This window comes from Triturus cristatus, chromosome 2_1 (genome assembly GCF_964204655.1).
Source record: "Triturus cristatus chromosome 2_1, aTriCri1.1, whole genome shotgun sequence".
Classification (NCBI taxonomy): Eukaryota; Metazoa; Chordata; class Amphibia; order Caudata; family Salamandridae; genus Triturus; species Triturus cristatus.
This window is the reverse complement of record NC_140581.1, coordinates 165,680,945-165,694,368: the sequence shown is the minus strand read 5'-3', so window position 1 is coordinate 165,694,368 and position 13,424 is coordinate 165,680,945.

The window sequence follows — 13,424 nt, the reverse complement described above, 5'->3', positions numbered from 1 at the left end:
AAATGGAAATATGCACTCACAGAGATGCGGATTAATGACTTTTTCCTGTTCATAAAACTTCTCAGAATTACACCTCGAAGGATGTGCACCTTTCTAGGGATTCTCCTGGGAAAAAGCCACTTAATATTTTTGGGGGGTCACAGCATGTTCCCAATTCAGGTCTGCACGCACAGAACAATCCCACGTTGTATAAAGTCAGGGCCACATTTATCAACACTCTGGACTGGTGTAAAGTCACAAAACGTGACACAAATCAGTGCAAAGTGATGAGTTGTTATTAGGCCTGGGCAAAAATTTCGTTCCGTTCGCGGAAATTGCGATAATTTGACATTTTTGCGTTCCGCGGAGAGCGCGAAAATGTCAAAAATTCCGGTTTCCGCAGCTTGGCGATAATTTGTTTCTTGCTCGCGCTGTAAAATGATACATTCTCGCGCGCGCGCGATCGCCTTACCTGAATCCCTGCGTTCGCCGACAAGTTTTCTTGATCCGGTCGCGTTCTCCATGAGATGTTGTATTGTTTTTAGCCATTTGCGCTGTCTCGCGACAGTTCGCGCCCGCAGTGACGTCATGCGTCGCGCGATCACGTCTTTCTTCTCGCGATCATGCACCGCGAGAACAACTCAAAACAAGATGGCCGCGCCCGCAAGCAGCCACATGGGTAAGTTGGCGACCCGCAACCATGCAGAAAATCGCGCGAACATGCCGGAAAAAAACTTCCGCATCTTCGCGATATTTCTGCTTGTTTGCGATAATTTTAAACATTCTCGCGATAATTTGCGAAGGTTAATTCCGCAAATTCCGCCCACCCCTAGTTGTTATTTCAATTCAGCGCAAAACTTTGTTTATACCGGAAAGTTACCTGAAAAAAATGCAAGGCAGCATTTTGCATTACTCTGCATGAGGGGATTAAACATGGGGACTGTATGGGTGTTCCCATGCAACCACCCATGTCTTTTAATAAATGTTCCCCTTATTGCCTTTGAGCAGAATATTATTTCTTGTTTTAGAAAATACTTTACCCTTGGATTGGGAGTGGGACGCCGCTGTGCTGCCCTCCCTGTTAGTGTACTACCGCTACCATAAAAAAGGCACCTTGGGAAAACCACTAGTAAGGTGCTGGAAGATTGACAGAGGGAGCAGCTGCCAGCCATCACTTCAACTATTCAGGTAAGAGAACTATGGGGAGAACTACTTTACTTAGTATATAACTAACTTGTATTGCAGATGAGATAACTTAATTGTTCATCTATGTTTTTGTAGGCAATATAGGGAATAGCAGTATACACTCCTAACTGGAATACACTTTAACAAGATTGCGTGAAAGGTCATCAGTGCAAAGTCAAAGTAAAACACACAAAAAATCAGACATAAAGTGGATTATAAAAGATTTCCCCTTTACTAACATATATAAAAACATATAAAATCCACCCTCTCTACCCACAACAGGGTCATCCCTCTCCCACATCTTTCCCCATGCCCAGCCAATGTCCAACATAAATAAATTATGTCCAAATTGTCCAAAAATGCCCTGCCCAAATTTCCACCCTCTCCACCCACAAGTCCCTCACACCAAAACAAAAAAATTATAAAAGAGCTAGTAGAGGACATTGTCTATGAAGGTCTCCAGATAATGGATGCATGTCTCGAGGTGTGCCACCCTAAGGCCCACATATGCCAGCTCATGCAGCATGCAGCAATGGTGGAGCCAGTCTGAAAGGGGGGGCGGCATGGCAGCTCCAAGCTGCCAACTATGCTGGTCTGGCCTGGAAGCTGGAGGCACAGGAGGATGGCCAGTGGAACTAGGCCCAGGAGCAGGGGCATGTGCTGGGCCCTCCTGGTCTATTAGCCTCCGATATTGTGAACTGGTGGCCTCTGGTCTCTGCCACTGGTGCTGGGACACCATCTCCTGCTGAATCGGTGGTGGTGGACCAGCAGAAGTAGGCATATCAAGAAATTAAAAAAAATATTGTAAGGAATGCTCTTTGCAAACACTTGTTTTATATAGTGGCACAGTGTAAGTACATTTGCTGATCCCCTAGGGCTCTTGGAATGTTTGATGTGATTAGGTAAGTCAGTCACAGGGACAGAGTGATTTGTTTTCCTGCAAAGGATTTCCTACAAAATTAAACCACACAGACACTTTGTGTGAAAAAAAGAAACATAACTCTGATTAATGAGTAAGGCATCATCCACTATGGGGTTCAAGTATTCTATTCTTGTGCTAAATGATTGGAAGTGTGTTTGCAGGTGCATCAGGCACCAATTTTCTACTCTCTGCAGTCTGCAGCTGGGGCAGCTGCAATGGACAAATAAATAGCTTTGATTCCAATCTCCTGGCTCCTCTCCAAATACCTTTTAATTCTAACAGGAGGAGGGTGGGCGCACACTGCCTCACATCCCAGCACTCAGTTTGCTCCGATGCATCATAGTAAATGCTGTGTATTATAACACTTACTTCGGTGTTAGGCTTTAGATTTTCACCATTGTTGGTGCAGGCAGTGCTGTGTATCTCTAGACAAGTGTTTCAGGATAGTTGTCCTTCCTCAGTAGAGAGCAAACATTATTTTTGGGGGTGCTGGAAATGCTGCCCAAAGTCTTCTCAGGTCTCTGTACCACTCGCTGGGCGCAGGTGCATCAACCAGAGCTTGTCAGCTCATTAGCCCAAGGGAACCTTTTCAAACAGGAGGAGGGTGGGTGTACACTGCCTCACATCCCAGGACTCAGTTTTCCCCAAAGCATCATAATAAATGCAGTGCATGATAACACTTGCTTAGGTGTCAGGCTTTAGTTTTTCACCTTTGTTGGTGCAGCCAGTGCTGTGCCGGGATGTGAGGCAGTGCACGCCCACCCTCCTCCTGCCTTTCAATTCTACCCTGATTCCAAAGAGGCAGATAATTATGTTAAACATGTCATGCAGACAATAGATATCCTATCTGCTGTAAGTAAACAATGGGAAAAACAATGCATTGCAGTTCAGGGAAACGAACACATCGATTTTATTGGGCACATTCGTCACAGAGTATTCCTTCCACAAAACATGAAATCACTCACAGACACTTAATTCCACTTTACTTCCTGGACTCACCCTCAAAATGAAAATAAATTATTTAAATCAAATACATTCGCTTGACAGTAAGTGAAGGAATTTGACATGGGGACTGATTTAGACTAGATTTTGGTGGAGAGGTTACTCTGCCACATTCCGTCTTCCATATTACAATTCATAATACGGAAGATGGGATATATGTTATGTTTGTGATGGCATAAACCCCCTTGCCAAACTGAAAAAATGAGTCCCTTAGTCTGCTGCAGCAGAGTAAGGTACAGGGGAAAGTCCAGGTAGGTATGGCAGAGGTTTTGCTACAGAGTGGTGTAAGGGGGGTGGATGGTTCATTGATGATGTAGCTTAGGGTTAGTCAGTCATTGTAGTTAAAACTGAAAATTGATGAATGTCAAATGTGAACAGGTGTAAATCGATTATGGAAGCCATATAAAACACTTGTTCCATAACACATACAGCAAGCCATAAAAGTTCTTTTTTTAAAGTGTTTTTGGTAGGTTGGGACAGAACTTAGGAATGAATAAACGAGTGTGGTACTAGGAGGTGACTGAGTGGGCACTGGGAGGGAAGAAAAGGAAACTTTGTTTTCGTTTTGGTTTGCAATCCATTAAACGCTTTGTAAATGCTACCTTAACTAAAGCAGAGGCACATTGCACAGCCAATACTGCAGTGCTGATTGAACCATGCTGCAGTTGGGTGGGGTCATGGCCCATAGGTCGCAACTTGCAAAGTGCTATGGACAGCGAGGTCATGGATAAATGATGATGCGTGGGATGTAATCTGCCTCACTTAACAAATAAAGTGGGTATGCTAGTAATTGTCATTAGCCAAGCAATGTGAAACACCATCACCTGTCCATGCCTTCGCAGAGACTCCTCCTTCAGCTTCTCTGGCGCACTGGTGCTGCTTGTCCCGTTACTGGTGGTCTGTGAGGCCAAAAAATCATTACACATTTTAGATGTCAGATGCACCTCCCTTTTTGATTTTTTAAACAAAAAACAGCAGCAAGGCATGACTACAGTTCAGTTCGCAATACCTCCTCTCCCATCTAAAACATCACTTTGTGCAGTTTGCTGGTTGACAATGTTAGAAAAGTTAGTAGTCAAGCAAATTTTAATGTAGGGGCAGATATGATGATGACTGTGAGCCATTAGAAGTGCAACGAAGGGGTAGAATAGATTGTAATAAAACACATATGGTTTTGGTTGGCAAATGCAATGAGACCGTCATACTGCTCTCTTGCAATGCTGCACTGTTACTGAAACAGCTAGGATACAGAATAAGAATACATACAAGAAAGCATTTGGGGTGTCACCATAACCCTGGCCACTCAATTGTCATTTGAGCATTAGCAAGAAATAGAAAACCTTCTCAACAAACAAGCGTAGAAGAGCTTGCTTAGGTCTGCAAACTCTGAAATCTTTATAGTAGACTACCTAATGAAGGGCCACATGTGTGTACCTTTTTTAAAGTTGCAAAGGGCCTGATTCACAGAATCGGGCAATCTGTGACCAGAAAAAAGGTTTTTCCTTATTGCCAAACCCTATTTGCAACTCAGTAACATTACTGAATCGTAAATAGGGTTTGCGATTCAGAGTTAGAATTAGGCATGTTTAGGGAGTCCTTTCCTAATACTGAATCGCAGTGGTTTGTTAGAATGTTTTGCAACCAAAATACAGTTGTAAACCCTTCCTATTTTACCACCAACTTGAGGTTGGTGGTAACCCTTAGCAAATGGGGAGGGGTCTCCAAGGGAGGCCTTTCCCTTTGTGGATGGTAGTACAAAAAAGTCCTACAGACCACTGTTTGCTCTTACAAAATGAAAAGAAAACTTTTCTTTTTTTTAAAAACACGACCTGTTTTCATTCAAGGAAAACAGGCTGTATTTGAAAAAAATGATTGCTTTATATAAAAATAATCATGAACATGGTGGTCTGCTGACCCCAGCAGGCCATCATCCCTCTCATTTTCACGATTCCTAATGGGTAGCAAATAGCAGCCTACCTCATTAATATTCATGACGTAGGTTGATTTGCGACCCCCTAGGAATCGCTAAATGAAGCTCATGGAGTTTCATACATTAGGAATAGTGATTACCTAATTGCGATTCACAGACTATCGCAATTGGGTAATCGCTATTCCTAATATTCAAACATGTGGCCCCTAGTGTCTTAGTCTAACAGCATAGCCAAGCAGAAGAAATCTTAAACGACAGATTATTACATAAACAAGAGGAAGTCAGCTACAGAAACAAGAAATATAGAAAAAGGATAATGCAGGGAGGTATAACAACACTAAATACTAAATAGAACGAAAAGCAATAATAAAAAGAAGTGACTGTATAAGCGAAAGTCGGAAAAATGAATCAAATGGGTAGAGATAGAAGTTAGAGAAAAAAAATATTAACAAGAACTTACTGGTGTCAGCAGAAATATCCATCGTAGCCATAGCACTGGTGGTGGCAGTGGAACTTCCATTCGACACAGCACTGGTGGTTGCATCCTCCTCGGCTCTAAACTCTGATGCCCTCTTCTTGCAGTAACATATTGACATTATACTTTTCTAAATCAGATTGCCTATATTATAGGGTTGACCTTTTCCTAATTTTTGAAACTTTACCTAAACCCTATTCAGAATTTCTTCATTCTTTGCAACAAATGATTTTTGCTTCACAAATCTGACTCCAAAGACACAGAGAAGTTAACGTTAACCCACTGATTATATAGACTATCACAGTATCACCTTAGTGACAGGAGAGCAGAGGAGTCAGCATAACTTCTTGAATAATTAGCTCAAGCAAGCAACTACACGACCAAGCAGAACTAGGTAGCACCGTAATTAGAATAATATTAATTTTATAGAATCTGCAGATGGCTATAATTTTTATAATTATGTCATCATTACTTTGAAAATATGGCACTTGCCATCTGATGTATGCAACAGAGTACTTAATGCTTCTGAAGCATAAAGGCTATTGGAAAAAATGTGATTCTAATGGTATCTCAATGCCAGTGATTCCTTATTTCATGTTTCTAATATGAAGCATTTGCCTTAAGTATTTGCACATTTCAAGATGGAACTGATGGAAATCACTCATGCAGGTTGACACTTTTGTTTTGCTTTATTATGCAATTGTTCTTCTCTAATGTTGATGAATAGTAAGATTCCTTTAAATTGAATGTGTACATGTCATGATTCATTGGGAACAAGGCTGCCACTGTCAGACGAAATGCATGGATGAATGCATTTCCTTGATCAGATGAATTAGCATGAATAAAAGATTCAACCACCTCATTTGGAGTGCTGTTTCTATGTCCCAATTGGGATGTTTCTTTTCTGAAATATTGGAGGCGTGGTGGACGTCTTGTTTGAACGGCACCACTGGTGTTTGGGAAGTGCGCCAGCAACCGAAGCAACATAACGCTATACCTCTCTGAAGAGCTCTAAGTTGAGCAAAGCATTGTGCCCGGGGTTGCTTTTACTGATTTCAGGTTGGCTTGGTTGCTATTTTACCAATTCAAAGCTGTAATACTGTGCCTGCAGTGGTAATTGGTTTGTGTCATTTTACAGCTCGGTATGGACAGCACTGTGCTAGTCCTATGCTTAAAGACTTTGCTGTAGAAGTGACAAAAGACTTTGTCCCTTTCTATCTCAGCGTGGATGGCACTGTGCTAATCCTATGTTTAAAGACTTTGATGGAAAAGCAGACATTTGAGGTGAGCAGATCTAGAATGTCGCTGATGTTGAGAGCGCTCTATACAGGAGCTGCTTTCCACCTAAACTTGAGAACTACCCAGAGTTCTCTCCTTTTTTGCACAATTTATATGCCTGAAAAGGTATTCTTTATATATATATATATATATATCACAGAAAACAGCCTCCGAGCACAAGGAGCCCCCAACCCTTCAGGGCGGCCACTTTTGAAAATGAGCACGAAGCAGCTCATCAAATTGTCGACAGACATGATGCAGAGAGAGGCCCAATATCGGAGGTAAAGACTTTTATTTCTGGCACAGCAGCACATCAGGTCTCGCAGTCCTTACGCGTTTCGGCGTTGATTGCCTTGATCACAGGTGGAGACAGTCTTAAACAAAGTGCGTTCATGCTTGCTTTTTTATCTTTAAGGTCACATGACAGTGTCTTTTGGAATACAAGTCCCAGAATGCATGTACCATTGGTTATACTATATGGCATGGAGTTTTGATAGCTCTTCATTGCTTTCCGTTATTTGAAAAATATATTCATGGTAAATGCAAGAAAGTCACTGTTAAGATTTTTTGCTCACACCGTCATATGAATAATAATTCTCTGCAAGTGCTCACATTTAAACGGTTAGCCAGGAAAAATGCCCCTCCTCCGGCACGATCAGAGTGGGATGTGAACCCCTCTGAATCCCTTCCTCGGTCGTCATGCTTTCGCTGAATTAGCTTCCTCTGTAGGCGTGTGACTGGCGAGTGGGTCATGCTCCCGATTTGAATCACAGAAAACAGCCTCCGAGCACAAGGAGCCCCCAACCCTTCAGGGCGGCCTCTTTTGAAAATGAGCACGGAGCAGCTCATCAAATTGTCGACAGACATGATGCAGAGAGAGGCCCAATATCGGAGGTAAAGACTTATATATATATATATTTTATCTACTGGCGGTCGCCAGTAGATAGTTGTAGTTAGGACCGAGTTCCCATAGGAAATCTGAAAATTCTATTTTGAATAACTTTGGCGCCGGTTGACTTATCTTCGTGAAATTTTCAAAACTAATGGGGCGCTCTGCTCAGCTCCTACCCTGAAAGTCTCGGGGAGATTCGTCAAGTGGGGGCTGAGAAAGGGGGGTCCCAAAACGCGTTTTCCCCATGCAATTTCCCATAGGACCTTTAGTCGAAGGTACAGCCCGAACGGCTGAACAGAATTACTTGAAATTTGGCAAAGAGGTAGTCCTCAGGTCAGGCATGTGCCTTTTGCATATATGGTGTCAACCTGTTCAGTAGTTCCTGAGAAAATTGCAGTTAAAAGTACATAAATATCTATATGCGCGCACCGTGCGTGCACCAAATGTCCGCGAGCGTAATTCTGATTGGTGGTTAGATGTCAGTCAACATTCCGATCGGTCGAAATCAGGAAGTTTTGGATGCCATTTTGTGTGTGACAGTGAAAAAGAAAGGTCGAGAACGTGAAAAGGGGGCAGGGTAGAGAGTTCCTGACCCCCTAGCCTTTGTCAGGGTGTCCCTGAAAGACCCCGAAGGGTGAAAAAAACGTTTTATTTTTTTTCAAAAAATCGCGCACCGTGAAAAACCCTTAAAAATTAAAAACATTTAAAACTGTTTTTACGTTTATAGACGATATTAACTATGCTGTTCAGCTTTATCCAAATAAAAAAAAAAAGAGCTGAGCCATTCCATATTACAGGATACAGTCAATCTATAATATATACATAGGTAGTTTATTGTAAAATAAATATATAAAAAATATAATAATACATATATAAATTAGCATTTAAAAATCCTTACAAATTCACTAAAAAAACACATAGGTTTCACACACGTTATAGTTAGAAATTAGCATTTAAAAAACCTTGCAAATTCACTTAAAAAAACTATAGGTTTCACACACGTTATAGTTAGTAATTAGCATTTAAAAAACCTTGCAAATTCACTGAAAAAACCATAGGTTTCACACATGTTATAGTTAGCTGGACATTTCACTCGTAAAAAACCATTGAAATTCCCCCTTTATAGTTAGTTCAGCTAACTATAACTCGCGCGACCGCAATCCACTGCTGATGACAAGGCCCCAACCCCCGGGTCATGGCCTTTTTTTAATTTAAATTCTTTAGGAGGGGGCTGCGTTGCCCCCCTCCTCAGGCCACTTATGGCTCCGGGGACCCCATCCCCCGGGGCCGGCCTTTGTTTTTTATTATTTTAAAAATATATATATTTATAGAAACACCTAGGACATGCTGGACAAACCGTATGTACCTATCACCATGCCGATTTGCGTGATATTCATTAAAAGGCGTCTATGCATAGAATGAATCCACATGGAATGTATTTACACTGCTAGTGAAGCTCTGACGTGTCTGACGCCCTACCGTGCCTAATCCTGGCACCCCCGCCGGTGGGTACTCTCCAAGTAGACACCCTTGTCGTTTATTTATACAAACATGGGTAGCTATTGACGGGCACATTTAATATACACGCACACAAAGCCATTCAAAGGGGATTCGACAAAAATTCGACCAAACTATGCAAGAAACCCCCCTCGCGGTTAAAAAAAAACACATCCACCGCCGGATGGGTAATACTTTTTATTTTACTCTCTGGAAAGGAGACAAACCTCACTTGAGAGTCACAGCATGCTCCTGGCTGAGCCCAATGCTGTGTTACACCCACCAGTGCCCGCCGATTGCCTCACACCTCTGTGTTGTATTCCACCAGCTAGTGCGTATGCTATGACACTCTCTAGCCCATGTGCACTGTAACACCACCCCGTGAATATGTCATGACACACTTGCCTTCGCACTGGTTATATTGCCCGAACTAACATGCCTTCCTCAATGTGTATGTTATAACGTACAGCGCTATGCCATACATATTACAATCTGGGATCCATATCTTTGTCACAGTGCATATGCAACGTTACACTCCCTAGCACATATTTTATATTACAACTTTAGAGACTAGTTATGTTACACAACACTGCCCTGTGCATATTACACTCCAAGGCGCATATCGCATAGCACGCGCTAGTGCCTGTGCTATCTCACGCTCTCCAATGAATCTGTCATTGCGCACAATGTGTTGCATATTATATTTCACGCCCCGGTTCATCTTATATCACACTTTTTGGTGCATAGTTTATACCATATACTACATCTAGTTTTCATTTTCAATCGTGCTCTCAGGACTATGTTCTATATAACACTGCGTCCACCTATCCTTTTCACGGGCATTACATTTTGCGATGGGGGTGGAGGGTCAGGGGGTGTTTCTGCCAAGTGAGCCCGGAGTCACAGTCACAAACGTCCTCTTCTTCCTGAATAAAAGTGAGATTATGCTGCATACTTGTTCATAATTTAAGTAGTTTGCACAGACACACATTTTAAAAACAATAAAGTTCCTAATACCCACCTTCTCTGAACAGTTAGCTTGCTGCCCCTTCCACCTCCTCCCTATCCTCTGTTGTCTGAATCCATGGACTAGCCTCCTCCCTCCTGCCATGCATGGTCTGATGTGCTGCCACTGCTCCATTTAGCATGATGTACCAGTCCACTCCTCCTGCCCTCCATTGCCCAATTATATGGCCCATCATTAACCTCCTGCTTATCCTCTGTGCTTAGCTTGCTGCCCCTATTCTACTTCCCCTGCCCGCCAATGTCTTTGTGCATGCCCCTGCTCCATACTTTTTGCCCACTATGTTCCATGGACCTGCCACTCCTATCTACTCTGAGTGTTCTGTTGAGCTGCCACTCCCCTCCCACCTGCCTAGCATTGTCAGATGACTGTAACCTGTCCCTGCCACCTCCACCCTGCCTGTCCACATGCCATGCCCCTATCCCCTTCCTCCTGTCCTCCATGGTCCATTTTACTGCCACACCCTTCTGCCCTCCCTGATCTGTTGTGCTGCAACTGCTTCTCCTGCCTGCCCCGCGCGGTCTGTTGTGAGGCCCCTTCCCCTGAACTCTCTTGTCTGTGCCTAGGTCCTGACCCTCCCTTCTATCCTCCATGGTCCTTTGTGCATGCCCCTGCACCCTCCTTCTTACCCATCATAGCCATTGTGCTGCCACTAACCCTCCCGCTTGCCATGCATGGTCTTCTGTGTTGCCATGGCCCCTCCCACCTTCCCTGTGTGGTCAGCTAGCTTCCCCTGACCCCCTCCCACCTTCCCTCCATGGTCTGTGTGTATGCCACCATAGTCTCATTGTTGCTCTCCATGGTGTGTCTTGTTTCTAGTGCCCATCCTGCCTGACCTCCATGGTCATCTTGCTGCTCCTGCCCTGTCACCTTGCCCCAGCCCTCTGTTTCCATGTGCAGACCCCCTATTCCCTCCCTCCTGGCTTGTCTGTTCCATTGTAATGCCCCTGATCCGTCCCTCCTGCCCTTTATGGTCTGTTATGCTGCAGCTTTCTCGCCTGTCTGTCCATTATGGTCAGCTAGCTACCATTGCCTCTTTCCCATCTGTTCTCTGTTGTCCATGTGCATGGTCCTGTCCCCTCCCTCTTGCTTCCTATGGATTGTTGTGCTGCAAACCCTGATGCCTGCCCTGTAGGGTCAGTTTGGTGCACCTCTCCATGTCCCTCCTGTCCTCTGTTATCCGAGTCCATGTCCCTACCCCAATTCCTCCTGCCTACCATGATTCAATGTACCATACTTGCGAACATTTTGAACTTGGTAAGAGGGAGATTTTGAAAAAAAACTGGGGTTTTGATTTTCCGCTTTGAGTTACATTGAAAAAGAGGAGATTGTAGACAGGAGACAGATCAAATAAAGCCCATTTGAGCTTAAAAACATTGGACAATTCCTGGCTGAAACGGGTCTGTTGGCATGTATGGTTGTACTACCACTGCCTCTTCCTTCTGCCCACAATGGTCTATTATATTGCCACAGCCTCTCTTGCCAGTCCTGTATTGTTGGTTTGTTGCCCCTGCCCCCCTTTCCACTGCCCTCCATAGTCTGTTGTGCTGACACTCCCCTTCCTGCCTGCCCAGTGTGGTCAAATTGTTGCCTCTGCACTCTCCTACCTGCCTTCAGTTTTCAGAGTCCGTGCCCCTGGCCTCTGCCTCTCAACAGTATCCCAATGAACAACTAGATTGCTAACATTCTATATTTATTACAAAAGTGTGGAACGCCTGACGTCATCTTGATGTAATCAAAACTGTAATACCTAGAGTATTTCCTTTAGAAATTATATATATGAGAGGGTCTTATTTGCATCAAAATTATGGTTAGTGCTCTAAAAAACTAAAATGAGGACATATTTTCTGAGTTTTCAAATAGCGACAAGGAACTTTTAAATTATTTGTAATCTTTATGTTTTTTTATCCAGTTGACCACTTGATTAAATGTTGCACCTTGGCGAGAGGATGTGGTGTTACTTCCAGAGCTGCAGACTTTGCAACTGGGGAACCAGGTTGGAGTTTCTGCTTCAGCTCAACATTCTGTGATTGTGGTCAAATCACTTAATCTCCCCATGTCTACAACCAAAATGAATTTGATCTTGTGTGATGTAACCAATGCTCATGTAAAGCATTCCAAGACCTGACAAGTCTGCACTATATAAAACTGCAAATACACAAAAAATAAGTTTTACACACTTCTGTCATTGGGCTACATGTGGGCTACATCTGGGTGATATTTGTGCTGCATTTAGGCTCTTTTGTGACTGGTGGCCATCTTGGGAGATTTATTTGTTATGAAGTTTCCTAATTTCCTCATTTACTGCCGTCTCCTCAGTAGGAAATGCTTTCAGTTTTTTACTTTGATTCCATCAAGAAGGTATTCAGATATGTCACACATTTGCCATAAATTATGAATGTTAGCACTCTAGTTGCTCATTAGATCACTGTAGTAAAGCTACTGCTCACCACGGAAGTCTGCTGCTGGTATTAAAAGTGCATGTTTCAGTCTGCATATCAGAATTTTTTAATGAAATAGAAGAGGATTTGAGAAGTCACTCAAAATGTGCCCAAATTTTTCTTTCTGCAGAACTAATCATACTTTCTATGGCAAAATGAACCCCCTCATTCTGTTCCTTTGTAAATTAAATGTTTTAAGTGTTACCACTTTATTCCAATCAAGATGGCTTAAGGTGTGCCATACTTTTGTCATAAGTAAGACTGTTAGCGCTCTAGTTGTTCGTTAGAACACTCTGGGACATTCTGTCATTGGGCTATACTTGGGCTACATGTGGGTGATATTTGGGCTACATTTGGGCTCTTTTGTCTCTGGTGGCCATCTTGGGAGATTTATTTGTTATGAAGTTTCCTAATTTCCTCATTTACTGCAGTCTCCTCAGTAGGAAATACTTTCAGTTTTTTACTTGGTTCCATCAAGAAGGCATTCAGATGTGTCACACATTTGCCATAAATTCTGAATGTTAGCACTCTAGTTGCTCATTAGATCACTGTAGTAAAGCTACTGCTCACCAGGGAAGTCTGCTGCTGGTGTTCAAAGTGTATGTTTCAGTCTGCATGTCAGAATTTTTTTATGACATAGAAGAGGATTTGAGAAGTCAAAATGTGCCCTAATTGTTCTTTCTGCAGCACTAATCATAATTTCTATGGCAAAATGAAGCCCCTCATTGTGTTCCTTTGTAAATTAAATGTTTTAAGTGTTACCACTTTATGCCATTCAAGATGGCTTCAGGTGTGCCAT